General features: G+C 44.6%; 1 protein-coding gene and 1 long non-coding RNA gene across 2 annotated transcripts in view; one reads left to right on the plus strand and one right to left on the minus strand.

Moving 5' to 3' along the window:
• Positions 1 to 21992, plus strand: part of NCK2 (NCK adaptor protein 2) — a 278583-nt gene that overhangs the window by 175425 nt on the left and 81166 nt on the right. The window lies entirely within an intron of this gene.
• LOC141408316 (uncharacterized) lies at positions 8549 to 10239 on the minus strand. The gene is made up of 2 exons (XR_012422024.1): positions 10076 to 10239; positions 8549 to 9611 (listed from the first exon to the last, which is right to left on the minus strand). It is a non-coding gene; the product is annotated as an uncharacterized lncRNA (long non-coding RNA).

Here is a 21992-nt window from a genome sequence, read left to right on the forward strand (position 1 = left end):
ACCAGTCCCCACCACCCGGAGGCCAGGCTGTTGGGGGCAAGTTCCAGAAGCAACCTCCAAGACGATGGGAACCAGACCAGAAAGTACATTCTTGGGGATCTCAGAGCAGATTTGAACTCAGCTTGCAGGCATGACTAGTGTAGCTCTCTGCAGACCCAAACTATACAACATAATTGCCATGAGTCATACATAGCTACTGAGCACTTGAAATGTGACACATTCGAATAAAGATATGCTTAAGTGTAAAATGTATACCAAAGTGTTAATAAAATTAAAAATGCAAAATAGCTCATTAATGATTAAAAATCAATATAAGTTTTTATATCAATTACATGTTGAAATGATATTGATATACTGGATTCAATAAAATGTTATTAAAATTAATTTCAACCTCTTCCATTTCACTTTTTCCAACGTGTCTATCAGAAAATTTAGAGTGACGTAATTGAGTCAGATTATAATTCTATGGGATAGTGCTGCTCTGGGCTGTTCACTTGCCTGAATTCCCAGCTTCCCCCAGCAGGGTACCTCCATATCTTTGTAATGCTGTGCAATACTCTTCTTAGAATATAGTGTATCTGCAAAAAGAACTGGATGCTATCAGACAAGAATAGCTAGAGAACGAAAAAGATCTCTTGGATATTAAAAACAAGATGGGTCTATTAATAGATTTATTAGAATAATTGGGCATAATTATAAGGTAATCTTCTATACTGGAGAGAAAAGATAACAAAATGATATGAGATGCACTAAAAATCAAACCATTAGGAATTCTCACTCCCCAAAGAAGGGAAGAAAATGGTGGAAAGAAAATTATCAAAAGTCCTGGGAGATAGAGGAAGGGCACACAAGGGAGGGGCCAAAAGTGAAATCCTCATCTGTCATCATGGAAAGTCAATTAAAAACTGAGAAAAGTCAGTCTAATTGTATTCTTAGGGCATTTGGTCTGGAAGTGACCACAAATGCTGAAAGTGGTGGTCTCTAAAGAAAGAGAAAGTGCTGGCATTACAAATTGGCAAGAAAGAGACAGACTACTCAGCCTACAGTGGAGGATCCCTAACTCTGTTTTTTATTTCTGTTTTTGGTTCTTGTTTTGTTTTGTTTTTTGAGACAGGGTCTTGCTCTGTCACCCAAGCTGGAGTGCAGTGGTGCAATCACGGCTCACTGCAGCCTAGACCTCCTGGACTCAAGTGAGCCTCCCACCTCAGCCTCCCAAGTAGCTGGGACTACAGGCAGTTTGCCACCACTCATGGCTAATTTTTGTAGTTTTTGTAGAGACAGGGTCTCACTCTGTTGCCCAGGCTGGTCTCAAACTCCTGGGCTCAAGCAATCCACCTGCTTCGGCCTCCCAAAGTGCTGGGATTATATGCATGAGCCACAGCATCTGGCCTTCTTTCTTTTAAAGACAGTTTTGAATTGTAAAATATGCCTACAAAGTAGCAAAAACTTAAATGCACAGTTTGACAGATTATAACTCAAACACCCACATAATGGCCACCCAGGTCAACAAATAGAGCATTATTAAGTTCCCAGAGCCCCCTGCCCATAAATTTCTTCCCCACCCAAGCACCATCCTTCCTTCCAGATGTAACCACTATTCTGACTTTAAAATAATCATACTCTAAACAGACAACTTACAAAATGGGAGGAAATATTCACAAACTATGCATCCAAGAAAGGTCTAATATCCAGAATCTATAAGGAACTTAAACAATTTGACAAGCAAAAAAAAAAAAAACAAATTAAAAAGTGGGCAGCAGACATGAACAGACACTTCTCAAAAGAAGATGTACAAGCAGCCAACAACATAAAAAAAGGCTCAACATCACTAATCATCAGAGAAATGCAAATCAAAACCACCATTACTGGTGTATATTTACCCAAAGGAAAACAAATTGTTCTACCAGAAAGACACATACATGCGTATGTTCACTGCAGCACTATTCACAATAACGAAGACATGGAATCAAGCTAGGTGCTGATCAATGGTGAACTGGATGAAGATAATATGTTACATGTACATCATGTATGATACGGTCTGTGTCCCCACCCAAATCTTATCTCGAATTGTAATCTGAATTGTGTGTTGAAGGAGGGACCTTGTGGGAGGTGATTAGATCTTGGGGGGCGGTTCCCGCATGCTGTTCTCATGATAGTGAGTGAGTTCTCACAAGATATGAGGGTTTTATAAGGGGCTTTCCCCCACTTTGCTCTGCACTTCTCCTTCCTGCTGCTCTGTAAGGAAGGACATGTTGTCCTTCTGCCATGGTTGTAAGTTTCCTGAGGCCTCCCCAGCCATGAGGAACAGTGAGTCACTTAAACATCTTTCCTTTATAAATTACCCAGTCTTGGGCTGTTCTTTATAGCAGCCTGAGGACAGATTAGTACAATGGAATACTATGAAACCATAAAAAAGAATGAAATCATGTCATTTGCAGCAACAGGGATGTAGCTAGAGGTCATTATTCTAAGAAAATTAATTCAGGAACAGGGAACCAAATATTACATGTTCTCAGTTATAAAGTGGGAGCTAAACATTGGGTATACATGGACATAAAGTGGGGAACAATTGATACTGAGAACTACTAGAGGCAAGAGAGAAGAAAGGAGGCAAGGGCTGAAAAACTACCAATGGGATACTATGCTCACTACATGGGTGTCAGCATCATTTATACCCAAAACCACGTGTCACACAATAACCCCACGTAACAAACCTGCACACATATTCCCTGAATCTAAAATAAAAGTTGAAATTATTTTTAAAAATAAAATCCTGCTCTTGACTCCTTAATAGATTTATCACCTGTGTATGCATCCTTGAACAGTGTAGTTCAGTTGAGTCTATTTTTAAATAATACATAAATGGAATCATACTATATTATTTTGCATATGTTTCTTTCCCTCCACATTCTATTAATAAAAACCCTCTGGGTTTGGGCCTGTGTGTGTGTGTGTGTGTGTGTGTCTGTCTGTATCATTTTTATAACTGAATAGTAAATCTATTGTGTTAACATATAAAAATGCATTTCTTCCCTCTACTTTTGATGAGTCTTTCCTGCTTACTGGAAATGAATAGTGTATCTAAAGCTTAATGTACTTCCCCAAAGAGTTGCTTGGCAAAAAAAAAAAAAAAAGAAAGAAAGAAAGAAAGAAAAGAAAAGAAAAAAAAAAGAAAGAAAAGAAAACTGAAGACAGAACAAAACTTTGAAAAGTAGGGAACATTTTGCCAATTTTATTTCAGGGAGTTCACTTTAGTTCAGATAGTAAAAGTGACCTCATAAGTGAGTTTGTTTCCCATACCCCAAGCTTGTATAGACTGGTGGTTCTGGCTTAGCAGGCATCAGAATCCCCTCAAAAGAGTATTAAATAAAGAATGCTGGATGCCATTCCCACAGTTTCTGATGCAGCAGGTCTGGGTGGAGACCTAAAAATTTCATTTCTAATAGAAATCAAACTTTGTGAACTACTGCTGTAGACAATTCCTGTGCAGAAACTGAGAGGCATCCTAAAGAGGAAATAAGAAACAACAGCATGCTCATTTTTGTGTCAGAAAATTATTTTAAAGACTCCTAACCTGATAGCTCATTGGCATCAGAACTGTGTTCTTCTTGTCTGCATGAACATGAACTTTCAGGCCGGGCGCACTGACTCACGCCTGTAGTCCCAGCACTTTGGGAGGCTGAGGCAGGTGGATCACCTGAGGTCAGAAGTTTGAGACTAGCCTAGCCAATATGGTGAAACCCTGTCTCTACTAAAAACGCAAAAATTAGCCGGGCATGGGGGCTGGGGCCTGTAATCCCAGCTACTCGGGAGGCTGAGGCAGGAGAATTGCTTGAACCCAGGAGGTGGAGCTTGCAGTGAGCTGAGACTGCACCATTGCACTCCAGCCTGGGTGACAAGAGCGAAACTCCATCTAAAAAAAAAAAAAGAACTTTCAGTAGAGCTAAATCAGATTTGACTGAGGCAACTAGATGGCCTACTGCACGCAGTTTCTCAGTCGATGCCCGTATTGTCTCAAAAGATAATACATGGTAATAAAAAATTAGTTCATTCACTCTTGAGATTTCAGTGCTATTTCCCTAACTCAGTGTATTATAGGAAAAGTCATTAATGAAGATCCTTATTTTAAAATTTGATTTGAGAGATTTTAGCAAGATGTATTTGCAATCTCCTTACTAAGCTCATTAATTCTAATAGCTTTTCTGCAGATTCCATCAGATTTTCTCCACAGAGAATCATGAGGTCTGGGAATAAAGAGGAGATGGTGCTACCAGAACCCGGGAGCTGGGCTCACCCAGCAGAAACTAAACTCCATGCAGACTCCAGGAGGTGGAAACAAAAGGAACAGCTGCTGCTGCTGCTGGAGATGCCACCCGAGGCTCTCCTCAGCCTCCCACTATTCCCTCCCAGTGGCCGGGAGCCACTGCCTAGGGTGTGGGAAACAGCCTGCAGAGCCTGCCGTAGGACGGGAGCCCACAAAGGGCAAAGTGGAGAAGGGAAGCAAAGAGGCCAAGAACCAGCATGGATATTAAGACATCAGGGTTGTGAGGGAGCAATTGGGAAGACCGGGAAGGGTCACTGCTTGGTGGAAGGGAGGCCAGCTGAAGGCAGATGAAGGAAATGTTTCGGGGATACAGGGCGAGCCACAGTGAGGCCGAGCAGTGAACACTGAATTCAGCAACATGGAGGCTGGTGGTGAGCAGAGGGGAAACCTGACTGGAGTCTGCTAAGGAGACTGTGGAAGGAGAGGAACTGGAGCCAGAAGTACAGGAGCTACTACTGAGGTTGTGCCACAAAGTGCAAGAGCTGTAAGAATTAGCAAGGTTGGGAGAAGTTTACCTGTGTTTAAGTTAGGAGAAATCATCCCTGTGGAGGCCAGTAAGAATGGTCCAAGAGTCCCCCTCAAATCACTCAATACGTACGCATTGTGGTTGACTCTTGAACAACATGCAAGTTAAGAGCGCTCACCCCTTGCACAGTTGAAAATCCCAGTAAAACTTTTCATATTCCCCCAAAATGTAACTACTAACAGCCTACTACTGTTGACTGGAAGCCTTACTGTTGGGAGAGGCACAAGGTCAGATATAACCAGATCCATGCACATTTGTATCTTTCCACAAGATCAGGCTTTTATTGATGCTATTTCAGTCATAAAAGCCCACAAACTGCATGGAGTTCCCAAGAAGGTGATTCTCCTTAGCACTTCATTCCCTCAGGAGTCAGGGCTACAGGTGCACAGATTCAAGCCACTCCACAGGTCAGTTGATATTGCAAACCATACCTAGTAGTATACTTAATCAATATATAAATGTTATAGATTAAACATGCCACATCCAACAGAGCAACACTTAACATCAAGAGAAAAAGGGATAGGAAAGGGGTTCATCAGGCCAAGGACAGTGACATGGACAAGGAGAGGGTCCTGGGCAGATCTAGATGCACAGCAGTGTCTTGTAAGGGAGAGCCCTCGATTTGAACAGAGCCCTCACTGACAGATGCCAGATGCTGATCACGAGTGATAGCAGGACGGTATTTCGTAAGACAGCCGTGTACAGCTGGTGGACTCCTGCTCTTCTGTAGCCCTTGAGTCCTCTGGTGAGGACTGATTGATAATAAAGAGTGTGTCTGGCTATGCTCTGGCCATACAGACAGTCAGGTGCTGTCTCTACTGATTAGGGGAACATCTGGTCCTGTTGGCATGATGCCTTTTGAAATGTAAGATGGAGTCTTTTTTTAAGATGGAGTTACTTATGTCACGGGTGCTCTGTACACCTTACCAATAACATAAACAGTCCATTACCCATATTCTGTATATGTATTATGTACTATATTCTTACAATAAAGTAAGCTGGAGAATAGAAAATGTTATGAAGAAAATTATAAGAAAGTGAAAATATCGTTACTATTCCTTAAGTAGAAGTGGATCATCATGAAGGTCTTCATTCTTATCATCTCCATGTTGAGTAGACTGAAGGAAAGAAGAAGGAGGGATAGGTCTTGCTGTCTCGGGGGTGGCAGAGGTAAAAGAAAATCCATGTATAAGTGAACCCACACAATTCAAATTCGTGTAGTTCAAGGGTCAATGGTATTGTGGACTCCCTGTTTCATGTGAGAGGAGGCCAACTCAAACAAAAGCAAAATAAGAGAAATGGGAACATAACAAGGACATGGAGATACCTCATGGAGCCCCGAAACTGGCATGTAGCCAGGATGCAGAAGAAGCTGAAACCAGAGAGGGAAATGGCCTTGGAACACTCTCTCCAATTCATGGCTTTACTTCCATCTTCTCATCCACCGATTCTTTACTCTCACGATAGATGGTTCTATCCTCATGACAGAACTCTTGAACCCTTTGCAAGGTGGGCCAAGAGGCATCACGCCCTGCCCTCCAGCCACTCTGGGAGGCCCTTACAGGACGAGGTATCCTGAGAGCTGGATGCCCGAGAGCTCCTGAGATTCTTTTTTAAAAATTGTATTTATTTTATTTTATTTTTTTAGAAACAGGGTCTCACTCTGTTGCCCGTGCAGTGGTGCAATCACAGATCACTGTAGCCTTGAACTCCTGGACTCAAGCAATCCACCTGCCTCATCCTCTCAAGTGCCTGGAAACACAGGCACATGCCACCATGCCCAAGTAATTTTTTATTTGTAGAGATGGGGTCTTACCGTGTTGCCCAGGCTGGTCTCAAACTCCTGGCCTAAAGTGGTCCCCCAACCTCAGCCTCCCAAAGCGCTGAGATTACAGGTATGAGCCACCACACCCACACTGAGATTATTTTTACCACTTCCGCCACTAGGAGAAGAGTTGTTCTCAACCATCTTGATTTCCAGCCCACAGATTCGAGAGAAAATCTGATTGGCTGAGCTTAGGGAGTTACTTATTCTTGGCACAAACAACTGTGGCCATAAAAAGTGGTGTTTCAGTTTATAGACCAGCAACTGTGTCAAGGGATGGTAAAGAGAAAAGGCATTTTGCAGAAAATTAGGAACTGTGCAGAGTAAATATTCAATACAAAATAGTAATAGGATTGGAATTTGTCAGCAGGTAGCTGGTTCCCAGTGGATTTCCAGCCAATAGAAATGGGCTCCCAGAGCCCTGGGGGACTGAGCAAACTACAGAAATTTAAAAATCAATATATGCAAGGGCCAAGTTGCTGCTTGGGAAACTGACAAATCTGAGGGCCAGATCACTCAGTATCACTTACAACACACTTCTGTTTTTTCCCAGACTGCAGAGGCTGGGCAGGCGAAAAATCCCATTCCTTAGAGTCATTAGAAACTAAAGTTCTAGACATCATCGAGGGTCCTCTTCCTGGTGCAAATGGGAGAGATTTAATTTGGAAGCAGTCAGGTGGCCAGAAAGGCAGGGCTGAGGTGTCTGCTCACTTGCGTGGGGAGAGCAGAGGTGGGTGGTTCTGAAGCCAGCGGGTGTGGGGGCTGTTTGCTGATTCTGCAGGCAGCTTCCTGGTTGGAAATGTGGCCAGGTTCTGCTAGATAGCTTTGACAGTAGCTAAGACCCCCTAAGGTCTATTTATTCAGCTTTTCCAAGGATTTCATGAGCCATAGTTAGTAGCCTCTGATACATCCCTTTCGGCTTAAACTAGGTCAAGTATATTCTGTGAAATTGAACTGGATGAATTCAGGTGCAATGTTGGGGAACCTCTCTTAGAAAACTAAGGCAGTAGCCTTGGTGTCTGAACTGTGGCAGAGTCAGTGAGGCCCAACCATAGGGGTGATGGAACACTGACAGCAGTGTGCCTCCTTGCCTCAAGTCTGGCTGGATCCTAGGATCTAGGGCAAGGACTGGCCTGAATATAGCAGCCCAATGGCCCCAACAATTGGACAACGAGGAAAGTGATGAGTAGGAAGTCATCAGGGCCTCCTATATGCTATGTGTGAACGGCAGATCTATATTATCAGGCCTGGCAGCAATCCAACCTCCCCACTTTGCAAAGAGGAAAGTAGATGATACGTGACATATTTAGAATTATGGGGGCTCCCACATGTTAAACATTGCAAATAGCTCCTGATACATACAGAGTGCTTCATAAATTGTGCATAGGGTGAGGCAAAGGAACCCAGGAAGGGTTTATTGACTTGAATATATTTTATTCATAATTGGAGATTCCCCATCACTCACTCTCCTTCAAGCACATATCCACTGAGCCATCATTGAACATGGGGATTGCAACAAGGCATCCCAGAAGCAGCAGTTACTATGATTGTAACCTGGGGGAGAGCAGCAGCCAAGGAATCTTACAAAAGGGTTGCGGCCATTTTCCCATGAGTGAAACAAACATAAGAGCAGTCTCCCAAGGACCACATTTATCACTGATTGATGGAGTGCGTTGCCAATTTAGGCAGTAGGAGGTTGTTTAATTATAAGGGAGCAGTGTTGTGAATTACATCAAACATTTGTTTTACATCTGAGAACCCTGGAAATGAAAATTAATAGATATGATGCAGGATCACCCTTGCTTGCTGGGGACCAGTGATTCTGAGTAGGCTGGTGATTAGTCATTTTCCTTTGAGTTCATTTCTGTGATGAAAAGTTAAAAAAAAAAAGGGGGGGGGTTTCAAGAAGGAAACTGTTGTATGGAAATCTGGCAAGTTTTCATAAGAACTCAATTGCTCTTTTGTTTTCTGACCTGTGATATGAGATCGTGAGCCCAAACTGGGTCTCAGCTGCCGTTCATAAGACACCAGCCCCGCTCAGGCAGGCAGACGTGAAGTCCTGCTGTGGCTGCGCCCTTGGGACTGGACACCAAGAAGTTCCACAGTGTCCAATGGAGAGTGGGAAGGCAGGTCCTCTGAAGGGCAAGGGCATTGTCAGCGTCAGGAGGAGAGAATTCCAAAGGAAAGGGGTGGATTCTGTAGGCAGCTGGCAGACATGGTCCACGACTAGTCGAGGTGGACTTTAGTTGTCATGAAGATTCAAACAAGTGAAAACAAATAATTAATTCAACCAAATGAGGCCAGAGCTTTTATTTTTAAACTCCAAGCCCACTGATTTCCTTTACTTGTGCAGACCCAGTAGGAGCAGACGTTGCCACACAGTGAGGTTGCTCTGTGTGATAAATGCTGGTTAAGTGAGGATGGAACCAAAAGGCTGAGCAAAGAGGAAGAAGACGCCTGAGATGTCAAGAACTACCTCTTATAGGTGAAATCTGTTTGCGTTTCTGTTTTTGTTTTGAAACAGGGTCTCTCTCTGTCGCCCAGGCTGGAGTGCAGTGGTGCCATCATGGTTCACTGCAGCCTCGGTCTCCTGGACTCAAAGTGATCTTCCTACCTTGGCCTCCCAAGTAGCTGGGACTATAGGCACATGTCACCATGCCCAGCTAATTTTTAAATTTTTATGTAGAGAGCATCTTGCTATGTTGCCCAGTCTGGTCTCAAACTCCTGGGTTCAAGCGATCCTCTTGCCTTGGCCTCCCAAAGTGCTGGGGTTACGGGTATGAGCCACTGCTCCTGACCTGTTTTGTTTTCAAAAAGTGGGCCAGGTGTGGGAAGCTGGTGATAGAAGCTGGTTGCAGAAGCAGTAAGCCTCAGTGTAACCTGTATCGAGGATGTGGGAGGCATCTCAAAGGTGCAGAGGTGAGCAGGATGCGGGACTGTAATGAAACATACCAGCAGACAATGTTAGCGAGATGGAGCGGGAGCGAATGAGTTTCCTGGCCCCCTTCCAGCCATGCCCCAGCCCCAGCTTCCTGGCAGCTTCCTGCAGCCTGGCCAAAGGCAGCCTTTCTTCCAGAACCCCCACCTTCTTGGAGGGTTGAAGCTTGGATATAAAACAATATAAATGATTATTGAGTAAGGTCCTTCATCCAACACTTCACAAATCTTAGAGCTGTCTGTTGGAAATTGATTATATTTGTTCCCCAGAGTTAAATGAATTAGGCGTTGATAAAAGGCTCTCTTACTTTCGGTACATACATTTTATATATATATATATGTGTGTGTGTGTATATATATATTTTTTGAGATATTCTATGATCATATAAATCAGAGGGCAATTAAGTTCTTCTGCGGTCTGGAGGGGAGAATGTCAAAACTAGGCAGAGCAAAATAGACTCACCTGGTTCAGTATCGGCAAATTCCTCTTTTGTGGTTAAATCAAGGGCCATTTTGCCAAATGCCAGTGACCAAAATGCCAGAAACTAGAAGCTCCTAAGTCTTCTCCGGAGCTTCAGCAGTGTCTGCCTTGTAACTTGGACCATTTCTTCTAGAGAGGGAGAGGACCTGGGAGGTGGTGTGGGGACAAGGGAGGGAGAGGACAAGGTCGGGGCAGAGGAGGGAGAGGACCTTTAGTAGAAGGGCAAAAATAATAGAGTCCCTTTCGATGTATCTTCACTGCAGGTGCTTAAGAAAGGCAGAAGGAGCTTGTCTTCAACAACTTTAGAAGTCACGCAAAGTGTTTTGCCCTCAGGGAGTCACAGTATTTATTAATATACACACGCTCTGAGCATTCCTGCAACAAAGAAATCTGACTTGGGTCAGCCCAGCATGTTACAAGCTGGCCAACACCATTTTGCAGTTTACACCATAGGGTACACTGAAGAATGCCCTCCTGGAAAACAAAACTTGCTTTGGGGCCTCTGTCTGGGGAGGAGGGGGTCCCTGATGCAGAACCTCTCCAGGCCGTTTCAGGAGTCCGTTTGTGAAGGGCCACTATGGGAGGCATATTTTGACTACGGTAGCATTTGCTTGCATGGTCTCTGACTCTGAAGACCCAAGAGGGCCTGAGGGTGGGCAGTGGAGAGACCAGAAAAGAAGATATTGAACTCGCGTTAGGGTCCTTCCTAGGGTATTGGATTAAGAAGAACTGTGGGCCAGGCATGGTGGTTTATGCCTATAATCTCAGCACCTTGCGAGGCCGAGGGGGGTGACTCACTTGAGGTCAGGAGTTTGAGACCAGCCTGGCCAACATAGCGAAACTCTGTCTCTACTAAAAATACAAAAATTAGCCAGGTGTGGTGGCATGCACCTGTAATCCCAGCTACTCAGGAGGCTAAGGCATGAGAATCTCTTGAACCTGGGAGGTGGAAGTTGCAGTGAGCCAAGATCACACCACTGCACTCCAGTCTGAGCAACAGAGGGAAACTCTGTCTCAAAAACAAAAAGAAAAGAAAAATTGTGAAAGGGGATCTTAGGTTTCTTTCCAGAGCAGTGCTGATTCAATAGAAAATAATGCAAGCCGAGATGTAATTCTAAATTTCCTAATAATAAAAGTAAAAAAAGGCCAGGCACAGTGGCTCATGCCTATAATTCCAGCACTTTGGGAGGTTGAGGTGGGCAGATCATGAGGTCAGGAGTTCGAGACCAGCCTGGCCAACATGGTGAAGCCCCGTCTCTACTAAAAATACAAAAATTAGCCAGGCATGGTGGCGTGCACCTGAGTCCCAGTTACTCAGGAGCCTAAGGCATGAGAATCACTTGAACCTGGGAGGTGGAGATTGCAGTGAGCTGAGCTTACCCACTGCACTCCAGCCTGGGCGACAGAGCAAGACTCGGTCTTGGGGGAAAAAAAAGTAAAAAGAAATATCTGAAATTAATTTAATAATGTATTTCATTTAATTTGATATACAACAAATTTTTATTTCAACATATATTCAATATAAACAATTATTATTGAGGTTTTTTCTTTGAGTAAGTCTTTGAAATTCAATATGTATTTGACACTCAGAACACATCTCAGGGCCCTGAATCCACAAAGTGACCTTGAGACAGAACTTTAGGTGTGTAGGGAGACTTCCAGGAGCCCGTGCCGGGACCTCACCTCAGGTAATTACACAGATCCTCATCTCTGGGGAGGGAGATTTGCTGGGTGGGGAGGGAGACTTGCTGGGTAAAGAGGGAGCCACAGGCCAAGAGACCCACCTATCTGCTAAATTGCAGGGAGGGGAGAAAAAAGAGTCTGGTTACTTCCTCAGGTGATAAAGCTGGCCCCACGCCCCCCCTTCATTGTTTAGACTTTATCCCAAAGGAAAACCCCCCTCTGTCCCAGGAGTATGTGACCAAAAAAAAGCGGACCTTGATTTTTCTCCTTCTGAAAGAGGAAAAAGGAAAAGGCCACATGGCTAAGCTGGCCAGCATCTGGTTCTGCCCACCTCCTTCCCATTGCGCACTGGGCTTGAGTTGGGTTACGGGTGGTGGCAGATGTCCTCCCAGTGGTGGCTGCTGTCCTCAGGGACCTAGGCAACCTGCTGATGTCACCAAAAGAAGTGTGTGCTTTTTTTTTTTTTCTTTTGAGACAGGGTCTTGCTCTGTCGCCCAGACTGGAGTGCAGTGGCGTGATCTCAGCTCACTAGCAAGCTCTGCCTCCTGGGTTCATGCCATTCTCCTGCCTCAGCCTCCTGAGTAGCTGGGATTACAGGTGCCCGCCACCCCGCCCAGATAATTTTTTTTCTATTTTTAGTAGAAACGGGGTTTCACCATGCTAGCAAGGATGGTCTCAATCTCCTGACCTTGTGATCCGACCGCCTCAGCCTCCCAAAGTGCTGGGATTACAGGCGTGAGCCACTGCGCCCGGCCAGGAAGTGTGTGCTGTAAAAAGCTTCTGTTCTCTGAAGTTCCGTGGGAATGACGTTGAAAAGCAAAGCCAAGTTCACTAACCCTTAAAAAAAAAAATAACAAAGCTGCAAGAACAAGATTGTGTGTTTTGGAGGCCTGATCCTGCTCACACGCAGGGCAGTCAGTACAAGATAAATCCAGAAGACCTGTTTCACTGGGGCCAGGGTCACATGGGCGCAAAAGCTGCAGAAGAACAAGGAAGGATTGGCCACACACAATCACCTGCTCAAAGGGAAATAAGGAAGACTTGAGGCATTAGCCTTGGCGGGACTCAGCATGAGTTGATCCAATGCACTGAATTCTGGAGCTTCCAATGGTGCCCTATTCTCTCTTTGGAGACAGAGGCCAGCACAATGAGCAGAAAGGACAGACAAGTTTACTTGGTGGCAACAAAACTACCATTCTTCTTCCCTGGACTTGTAGACATTCTGAGAAGATTAGGAAATATTCCTGAGAAGGAATGCTAATGGGAGTGATTGGACTTCATTTGTTCGTTATTCTAGAAGACTGCACTTATTGAAAGACCGCCTTGTGCCAAGTGATGTGCTTAGTACTCAGGATACAATAGCTGGAGACCCCAGACCCTCCCTTGTAAAGCTTACTCTCTGCAATGGAGATGGCCAGCAATCATGTCTGCCCCTCCAGTCTGGGAATTCTAAAGAGAGCATCTCTTGATCCTCCAGCAACACAGCTTTGGGACAAGACAGTTAACACTCTAAGAAGCTGGTAGAACAACTCGAGGCTTTCTTATTCCAACAGGTTAAAGAGGTGGAAGAGATGACAATGTCAAGTTGTGGAAAGGTGCTGGTAACTCCAGGTTTGGGTGCAGACCCTGAGACCAGTAAGGGGCCAGAAAAGAGAAAAGGGGCAGTGTCTTTGCCTCTGGGTGGCCATAGCTTTTGTGTCTTCAAAAAGTGATGTGACCGGATGGATGTGCTCCTAGATCCCTTTCAGTTTTCCAACTCTAGATGAACTCAGGAATGATAGATCCATAATCAGGAGTTAAGGGAAAAGTAGGGACCCCTGGATAAATTTCAGAAATTTTCAGCTCATCCGACAAAGTCATTAATGTCCTCACACAGAAATCATCATCAGGCTACTGACTCTCACCTCCTGGGGCCCCTACTTCCAGAGCTGATCTTTACCATTAAGAAAACCAAAGGTGTCAGGGTCAGAGGATGGTATTACAAGATCTAAGCACTCTGCTAGATGCTGTTTGTGAAGCAGCATTATTGTCTGGGGGTAAATACAGGGGTTTATTGTCTCACGCCAAGAAGATTAAGGATACGAACACAAGTGGATGGGTTAAGGAGTGGAACATTTAATAGGCAGAAGAAAGGAGAGAGAGAGGACAGCAGCTCTCTCTTGCCAGAAAGAGGCATCTGAAAGGGAAAAGCCATCCCACAGTGGACTGCAGGCTTGAGGAGGAGGTGTCTGATTTACATAAGGCCCACAGATTGGTTTGACCAGATGTGACGTTTCCCTGGGAGGGAAGGCTGGTGCCCCACACTAATCTTATTATGTAAGTGGGATTTCCACTTCCTCAGTGCCATCTTGTCTGTTCCTTACTATACACATGGCTGGAAAAGAGAAGAGAAGGTAGAGCCACCATTTTGATCATGCCTAGTCACAGGTAGTCTTTTTCTATTGGCCCAACTGCCAGCATTCACCCATGCGAGCTTCTACCTTGCTTGTCTACGTCTGCAGCTCGATTTTACAGGCTGCTGTTTGTTAGAAAATAAAATGATTTGGGGGCTGCTTTTTATTAAAAGGAAAACCTTACTGAGGACTTCTGTACCCTCACTATCTGCTTAAGTACTTTCTTCTTAACTCTTATATCACTTGGGCACTCTGGAAGTTTCACAGCTGAACTAAATGAACCTGGAGCTGTCGCCTTGCCTGTTGCCTGACATACAGAGCACGGAAACATTGGCACTAAGGAAAGGCTCCCAAGGGCATGTCTGCTAGGGATCCTTAGCAGAGAAATTGCAGCTGAGCTTTGACCCTCCTGGCGCCCAGGCCTGTGACTTGCGAAGCTGGTTAAAATTGCTGCTTACAGTGAAATCAAAGGCGAATCTGCAACCTTACAAGTGAAAAGTCAACCTCAGTGTTAACCCGTTGTGCTTTCAGCAGGGGGATGATTTTCTTGGCCAACTTTAGATAAATGAAATCAGCCTAGAGGGAAACAAATCTTTCTGCCAAACTCCATTTGAAAAAACAAAGATCTCTTTAAGACTATGAGAAAAGACAGAATACCTTAAAAAAATTTAAAAATAATACAGCTGGATAAGAAATGTTAAAAGCTAGAAAGGCTGCTCAAAAACAATAGGACAATTAGAAAGTTGCGTAAGTAATTAGCATGCCAACTGTGATATTTTAAAATGCCCCTGGATCTCTTAGTTATCTGAATAAACTTAGAACCTAGCCTGAGTCCGATTTTCTTCCTGAGATCAATACACAGCATCTTTCTAACCTAAAAGCAAATCGCTTTAGAAGTGCTCAGGAAATGACTGCTAAATGGGTTAAGCATAACTCTTAGTTACACATCTGTTCCTCTGAGCTTAGAGTTCCTTGTACTTGAAAAAACAAAAAATTCTCCCTCTCCGACCAACCTATCATAGAGCTAAGCTCTTAATATAATTTGCGTTTGTCAAGCCTGTCAAAATAACTTCTAAAGCTTCCCCTGTCTGCCCTGAGCACTCCATCTGTAGTGTGACTGCCAGTTTCTGGTGTCCTGAAGTGGGTTTCATACCTTTTCCCACCTCACTACATGCCCAGTGGGATCCCAGAGAGTCAAGGTAGAGAAACCCAACCGTGTTATCCTTGCCACCTCAAATCTTTAGTTGACTGGGAAAGGAGTGTGTGCCTACTTGCAAAGTAAATCCCTATGATCCCAGGCAGATGACAGGATTTTATTTTTCCTGCTGATTAGAAAGCTGGATATTCAGAGTTGAGGGGCTCAATTACAGGATACCTTTCTTGGACGTTCAGCTATCAAAGAATGGAAAGGGAGGTTTCATTCTGAATATTCAGTTCCAGATGTAATCATGCCCATGCTGCTTGTAAGTGTTCTGTTCAGACGCTCCACTCAGCACACACACTCACACATATGTCACACTCACACTCCTACCCACCACACATACACACACAAACCCCTACCCACTACACACACACATCCACATACACACACACCCCAACCCAAAACACATCCACCTAAACACAGCCCTACCCACCACACACACATCCATACACACACGCCCCTACCCAACATACATCCACATAAATACAGCCCTAGCTAACACACAAACATCCACACACTCACATCCCTACCCAACACACAAACATCCGTACACACACACCCCTACCCAACACACATACACCCATACACACACACCCCTACCCAACACACATCCACATAAGCACAGCCCTACCCAACACACAAACATCCACACACATACACCCCTACCCAACACACATACATCCATACACACACTCCTACCCAACACACAAACACCCATACACACACATCCCTACCCAACACACACCCACATAAACACAGCTCTACCCAACACATACACATCCATACACACACCCCCTACCCAACACACAGCCACATAAACACAGCCCTACTCAACACACAAACATCTACACACTCACACCTCTACCCAACACACAAACACCCATACACACACACCCCTACCCAACACACACCCACATAAACACAGCTCTACCCAACACACACACATCCATACACACACCCCCTACCCAACACACAGCCACGTAAACACAGCCCTACTCAACACACAAACATCTACACACTCACACCTCTACCCAACACACAAACACCCATACACACACACCCCTACCCAACACACATATATCCATACACACACACCCCTACCCAACACACATCCACATAAACACAGCCCTACCCAACACACAAACATCTATACACACACCCCTACCCAACACACACACATCCATACACACACACCCCTACCCAACACACATCCACATAAGTACAGCCCTACACAACACACACACATCCATACACACACACCCCTACCCAACACACATCCACATAAACACAGCCCTACCCAATACACAAACATCCACACACTCACACCCCTATCCAACACACAAACACCCATACACACACACCCCTACCCAACACACATCCACAGAAACACAGCCCTACCCAACACACAAACATCTACACACTCACACCTCTACCCAACACACATACATCCACACACACACCCCTACCCAACACACACCCACATAAACACAGCCCTACCCAACACACATCCACACACTCACACACCTACCCAACACACACTCACATCTACACAGAGCCCTAATGCACAAACATCCACACATATACCTACCCAACACACATACATCTACACAGAGCCCTACTCAATACACTCACACCCCTACCCAGCATGCATACATTCATACACTCACACACCTACCCAACACACACATATATCCACATAACCCAGCCCTGCCCAACACACAAACATCCATACACACACACCCCTACCCAACACACATACACACTCACACACAAACACTCCTACCCACCACACACATACCCCCATACCCCTACTCAACACAGGCACATATCCATACACACACACTCCTACCCAACACACACACACACCCACACCCCTACCCAACACGAACACACATCCATACACCCCTACCCAACACACACACTCACACCACTACCCAGCACACATACACTCACACCCCTACCCAACACACACACATATCCATACACTCAGACACCTACCACACACACCCCTACCCAACACATACACACACATATCCATACACTCACACCCCTACCCAACACACAAATATACATACACATATACACACACCTCTACTCAACACATACTAACTCATAAACACATTTTTACACATTTACACAGACACACACACCTCTACTCACATCGCCCTTCTCACACATACACACACACTCACACACACACCTACCTTTCTGTTCACAGCCCCATCTTGTCCCATTAACATAGCCGTTTTTCTTATTGAGTCACATTTATGAATGGGATCTGCCCAGACTTCTTCAAGTCCGGGTGACCCAACTAACTAGTACCTTAGCTGATTCTCAGACCCTGGGAGCAAGTGTGCCCGCCGCCAATATTGGGATGATCTTCCTGTGACCCCACAGAAGCTCTACGTCATCTTACAGTCTCTTCCTTATTCCCTGACCAGTCACCACATTCTGCTCCTGCTTCCTTTGCAAGCTCTTCAGAAGTCATCTGGCATTTCCCTGGCTAACACCCCAAGCTGAGTCCAGCTTCCTATTTAAATGGCATCTTGGTGGGTCTCCCTGTGTCTAGCTTCTGTTCACTGAAATCTACCCTGTGCTGTGCTGCTGCCAGATGGGGTTTCTTAAGTTATCACTTTTTTTTGTTACCCCTCACCCAGCTATCGATGGCTCCCACTCACCTGCAGCTGATGAGTAATTTTGTGGGTTTGTCTAGCACTCGAGGGCTCCACAAAGGAGCCCGTGTCTCTGCAGAGGCACTGTGCTGGGTGAAATGAGGCCAAACTTTCCAGATCAAGCTGAGCTGGGGTTTTTCCCAGTTTTGCCACTCACTGATGGGTAACTTGAGGTCAGTTACCTGACCCTCTGAGTCTCAGGTGTCTCATTTATAAAATAAAAACAACTGCTATTTATTGAGTGCCTCCTGTCTGCCAGACACTGGGCCAAGCCCTTGTGAAGAACTGACCCAGCCAAGTTGCCCATTCAGAGTGTGTTTCAATGCTTGCCATTGTTTCAATGGACACAGGCAGGGGGCTTACAGGTCATCCCAAGGTTACAGCAACAACAGATATCAGGCTGACTTCAGAAATGGTTTTCATTCGTAATCAGGCCCAAAGGAGTTGAAATAGTTTGGATATTTGTCCCTGCACAAATCTTATATTGAATTGTAATCCCCAGTGCTGGAGGGGGGCCTGGTGGGAGGTGTTTGGATGATGGGGGTGGATCGCTCATGGCTTGGTGCTGTCTTAGTTATAGTGAATTCTCATGATATCTGTTCATTTTAAAGTGTGTAGCACACCCCCAAACACACTCTCTTTCTCTTGCTCCTGCTTTCATCATGTGACATACCTGCACCCTCTTTGCCTTCCACCATGACTGTATGTTTCCTGAGGCCTCCCCAGAAGCAGAGAAGATGCCAGCATCATGCTTCCTGTACAGCCTGCAGAACCATGAGTCAATTAAACCTCTTTTCTTTATAAATGACCCGGTCTCAGGGACTTACAGCAATGCAAGAACCATCTAATACAGGAGTCCTGTGAGCTCTTTGTGTAAGTTCAGGGAAATCTAGGCTCCCTGTTCCATGAAGAGTTTCCTGAAGGCAGATGTGGTAGGGTCCCTGAGTGACTGCATGGATCAACGCTCCCTATCTGACACGGATCAGATGTACTGCAAGTATAGAAGCAAACTTAGGTTGTGTTAAGCCTTTCGGATTTAGGGGCTTAATTTTTACCAGATAGATTATCACCTAATATGGTTTGGATATTTGTCCCCTCCAAATCTCATGTTGAAATGTGGTCACCAATGTTGGAGGAAGGGCCTATTAGGAGGTGTTTGAGTTATGGGGTCTGATCCCTCATGAATGGCTTGATGTCATCCTTGAGGTAATGAGAGTTCCTGCTCTGACTCCACTTGAGATCTGGTTGTTTAAAAGTATGTGGCATTTCCACTTCTCTCTCTTGCTCCTGCTCTTGCCATGTGACATGCTGGCACCCCCTTTGCCTTCTGCCGTGATTGAAGACTTCCTGAGGCCCTGACCAGAAACAGATGTCAGTGCCATGTTTGTACAGCCTACAGAACTGTCAGTTAATTAAACCTCTTTTCATTATATATTACCTAGCCTTAGGTGTCCTATTAGCAATGCAAATGGATGAATACATAATCTAACCCAACCTAACTAAGACACATTACATACTGATAAGACAGATGAGAAAAGAAATAAGAGATAAGTTCACAATTTTCATTTGGGGCCACCTGCTATGGCAAGGACAACAATAAAATCTGAATTTTATGACAAGGTGCTGTGTCCAGAACTGCCTTTCTACTGAGAATGCCTGCATGGGGGTGTGGAGCAGGGAGTTGGTCATCAGGTAAAATTACTCTGAAGATGAGCTTAAGGGGGACACGAAGGTATCTCTATGCATTGACAATGGCAGCGCCTACAAAAGTCACCAGCCTCTAGGTCCTCCATGCAATATAGGGTGACTGACAATTGGAAAGGAATAGCGTCAATCATGAAGTCCCCTGCTGTTGAGTTATCCTCTCTTGTTTTGTCCTATAGCTGCCTGCCTCTCCAACCCACCCACAGGTGGCCACAAACTTGGGATCATGGCCCAGGATGAGGCCTGTTTAGAAGAAGGTATTATTCTTCATGAGATCATGGATCCAGACAATAATCAACAACAGATGCTAGAATACTTAGGCAAGGGATGAATGGGAAACTTGTTAGGTGGAGCAGGCTGACAGCATCTGAGCCCATTGGGCCACACTAATGTCACCAAGCAAGGGGTGACCAGACATCACACATGTCTTCATGAGATGCAGTGTGAAATGCCCAGCACCACCTGAGAGAATTCTTGCCAGAAGAAATCAGTCAGAATCTAACCAAGCCCAGAGCTCTAACTACCAAGTTCCTGGAAATACAGGAGAAAGAGGAACATAGTAAAAGGCACCAGGAGGATTCAATCAGCAAGACCCTGAATATGGGTAATTTTGAATAACTAAGATGAGCATGAGTCTGTTTGAACTATCGGATGCCATAGGCTGGGTGGCTGAAACAGCAGAAATTTACTTTCTTATAGTTCTGAAGGCTGGGAAGTCCAAGATCAAGGTGCCAACTGATCTGGTTTCTGATGAGGGCCCTCTTCCCAGCTTGCAGACAGCCACCTTTTTGCTTTTCCTCGCCTGGTGTCTCCTCTTAAAAGGACACAAATCTTGTCTTATTAGAGACCCATCCTTATGAGTTTATTTAACCTTAATTATCTCCTGTAGATCCTATTGCCAAACACAGTCACATTAGGGGTTAGGGTTTCAATGTAAGGATTTGGGAGCAGGGGATACTCAATTCAGTACATAGCATGAGTCACGCAAGTGCCTCCTCACTCAACAAAGAACACCTGCATCAAGGGGACCTGTTGTTGCTGCCACTTCCCACCCTAAACTTCAAAGATGCTGGCAGGACGTTTAAGTCTCAATGGGGACCAATCCCTGTTTAAGTCTCTCTCTCAGTGGGGGCCAATGGTGGTGACTCCTGGGCGTGTTCCTATACTTCATTCATTTCAAGATATTGACTGAACACTTCTAATGTGCCAGACTCATGTCACGAACCTGAGGTGCCCCAGTGAGAAGATGTGGCAAGGAAGATACCTGTCCTCAAGGACCTTGCAGTCTAGCTTGCCAGGGAAGGTAGAAAACCTAGAGTTGATTGAGAGGAAAGAAGGCAATTGCAATTACCGGGAAGAGGACCAGTGTCTTCGGTAACATTTAAATACAGTCATGTGTTGCTTAGTGACAGGGATACATTCTGAAAAATGTGTCCTTATGTGATTTCATCATTGTGCAAACATCATCTAGTGCACTCACACAGATGCAGATGTATAACCTCCTGCACACCTGTAGAGGGCACTTACCATGAATGGAGCTTGCAGGACTGGAAGTTGCTTTGGGTGAGTCAGTGAGTGAATGTGAAGGCCTAGGACATCACTGTAGAGCACTATAGACTTTAAAAATACTGTCCACTTGGCCTCTAAAAATTATTAAAAATTTATTTTATAATACTTTTTTCTTAAATTAACTTGAGCTTACTGTAAATTTTTACTTTGTAAACTTTTTAATTTAACATCTTGACTCCTTTGTAATAACACTTACCTTAAAACACAAACACATTGTACAGCTGTATAAATATATTCTTTCTTTATGTCTTAGGCTATCAGCTTTTTTCTATTTCTAATTTTTTTTAATGTTTTATACTTTTTTGTCAAAAACTAAGACACAAACACACACATTAGCCTAGGCCTACACAGGGTCAGGGTCATGAATATCACTGTCTTCCACCTCCACATCTTGTCCCACTGGAAGGTCTTAAGGGACAATAACACACATGGAGCTGTCATCTCCTGTGATAGCAATGCCATCTTCTGGAATCCTCCTGAAGGACCTCCCTGAGGCTGTTTTACATGTAACTTGTTTTGGATTAAGTACAAGGAATACACTCTCAAATAATGATAAAAATATAGTATGGTAAATACATAAGCCAGTAACATAGTTGTTTATTGTCATTATCAAGTATTATGTACCATACATAATTGTATGTGTTAGACTTTTACACAACTGGCAGGGCAGTAGGTGC

The sequence above is a fragment of the Macaca fascicularis genome, chromosome 13, assembly GCF_037993035.2.
Source record: "Macaca fascicularis isolate 582-1 chromosome 13, T2T-MFA8v1.1".
Lineage (NCBI taxonomy): Eukaryota > Metazoa > Chordata > Mammalia > Primates > Cercopithecidae > Macaca > Macaca fascicularis.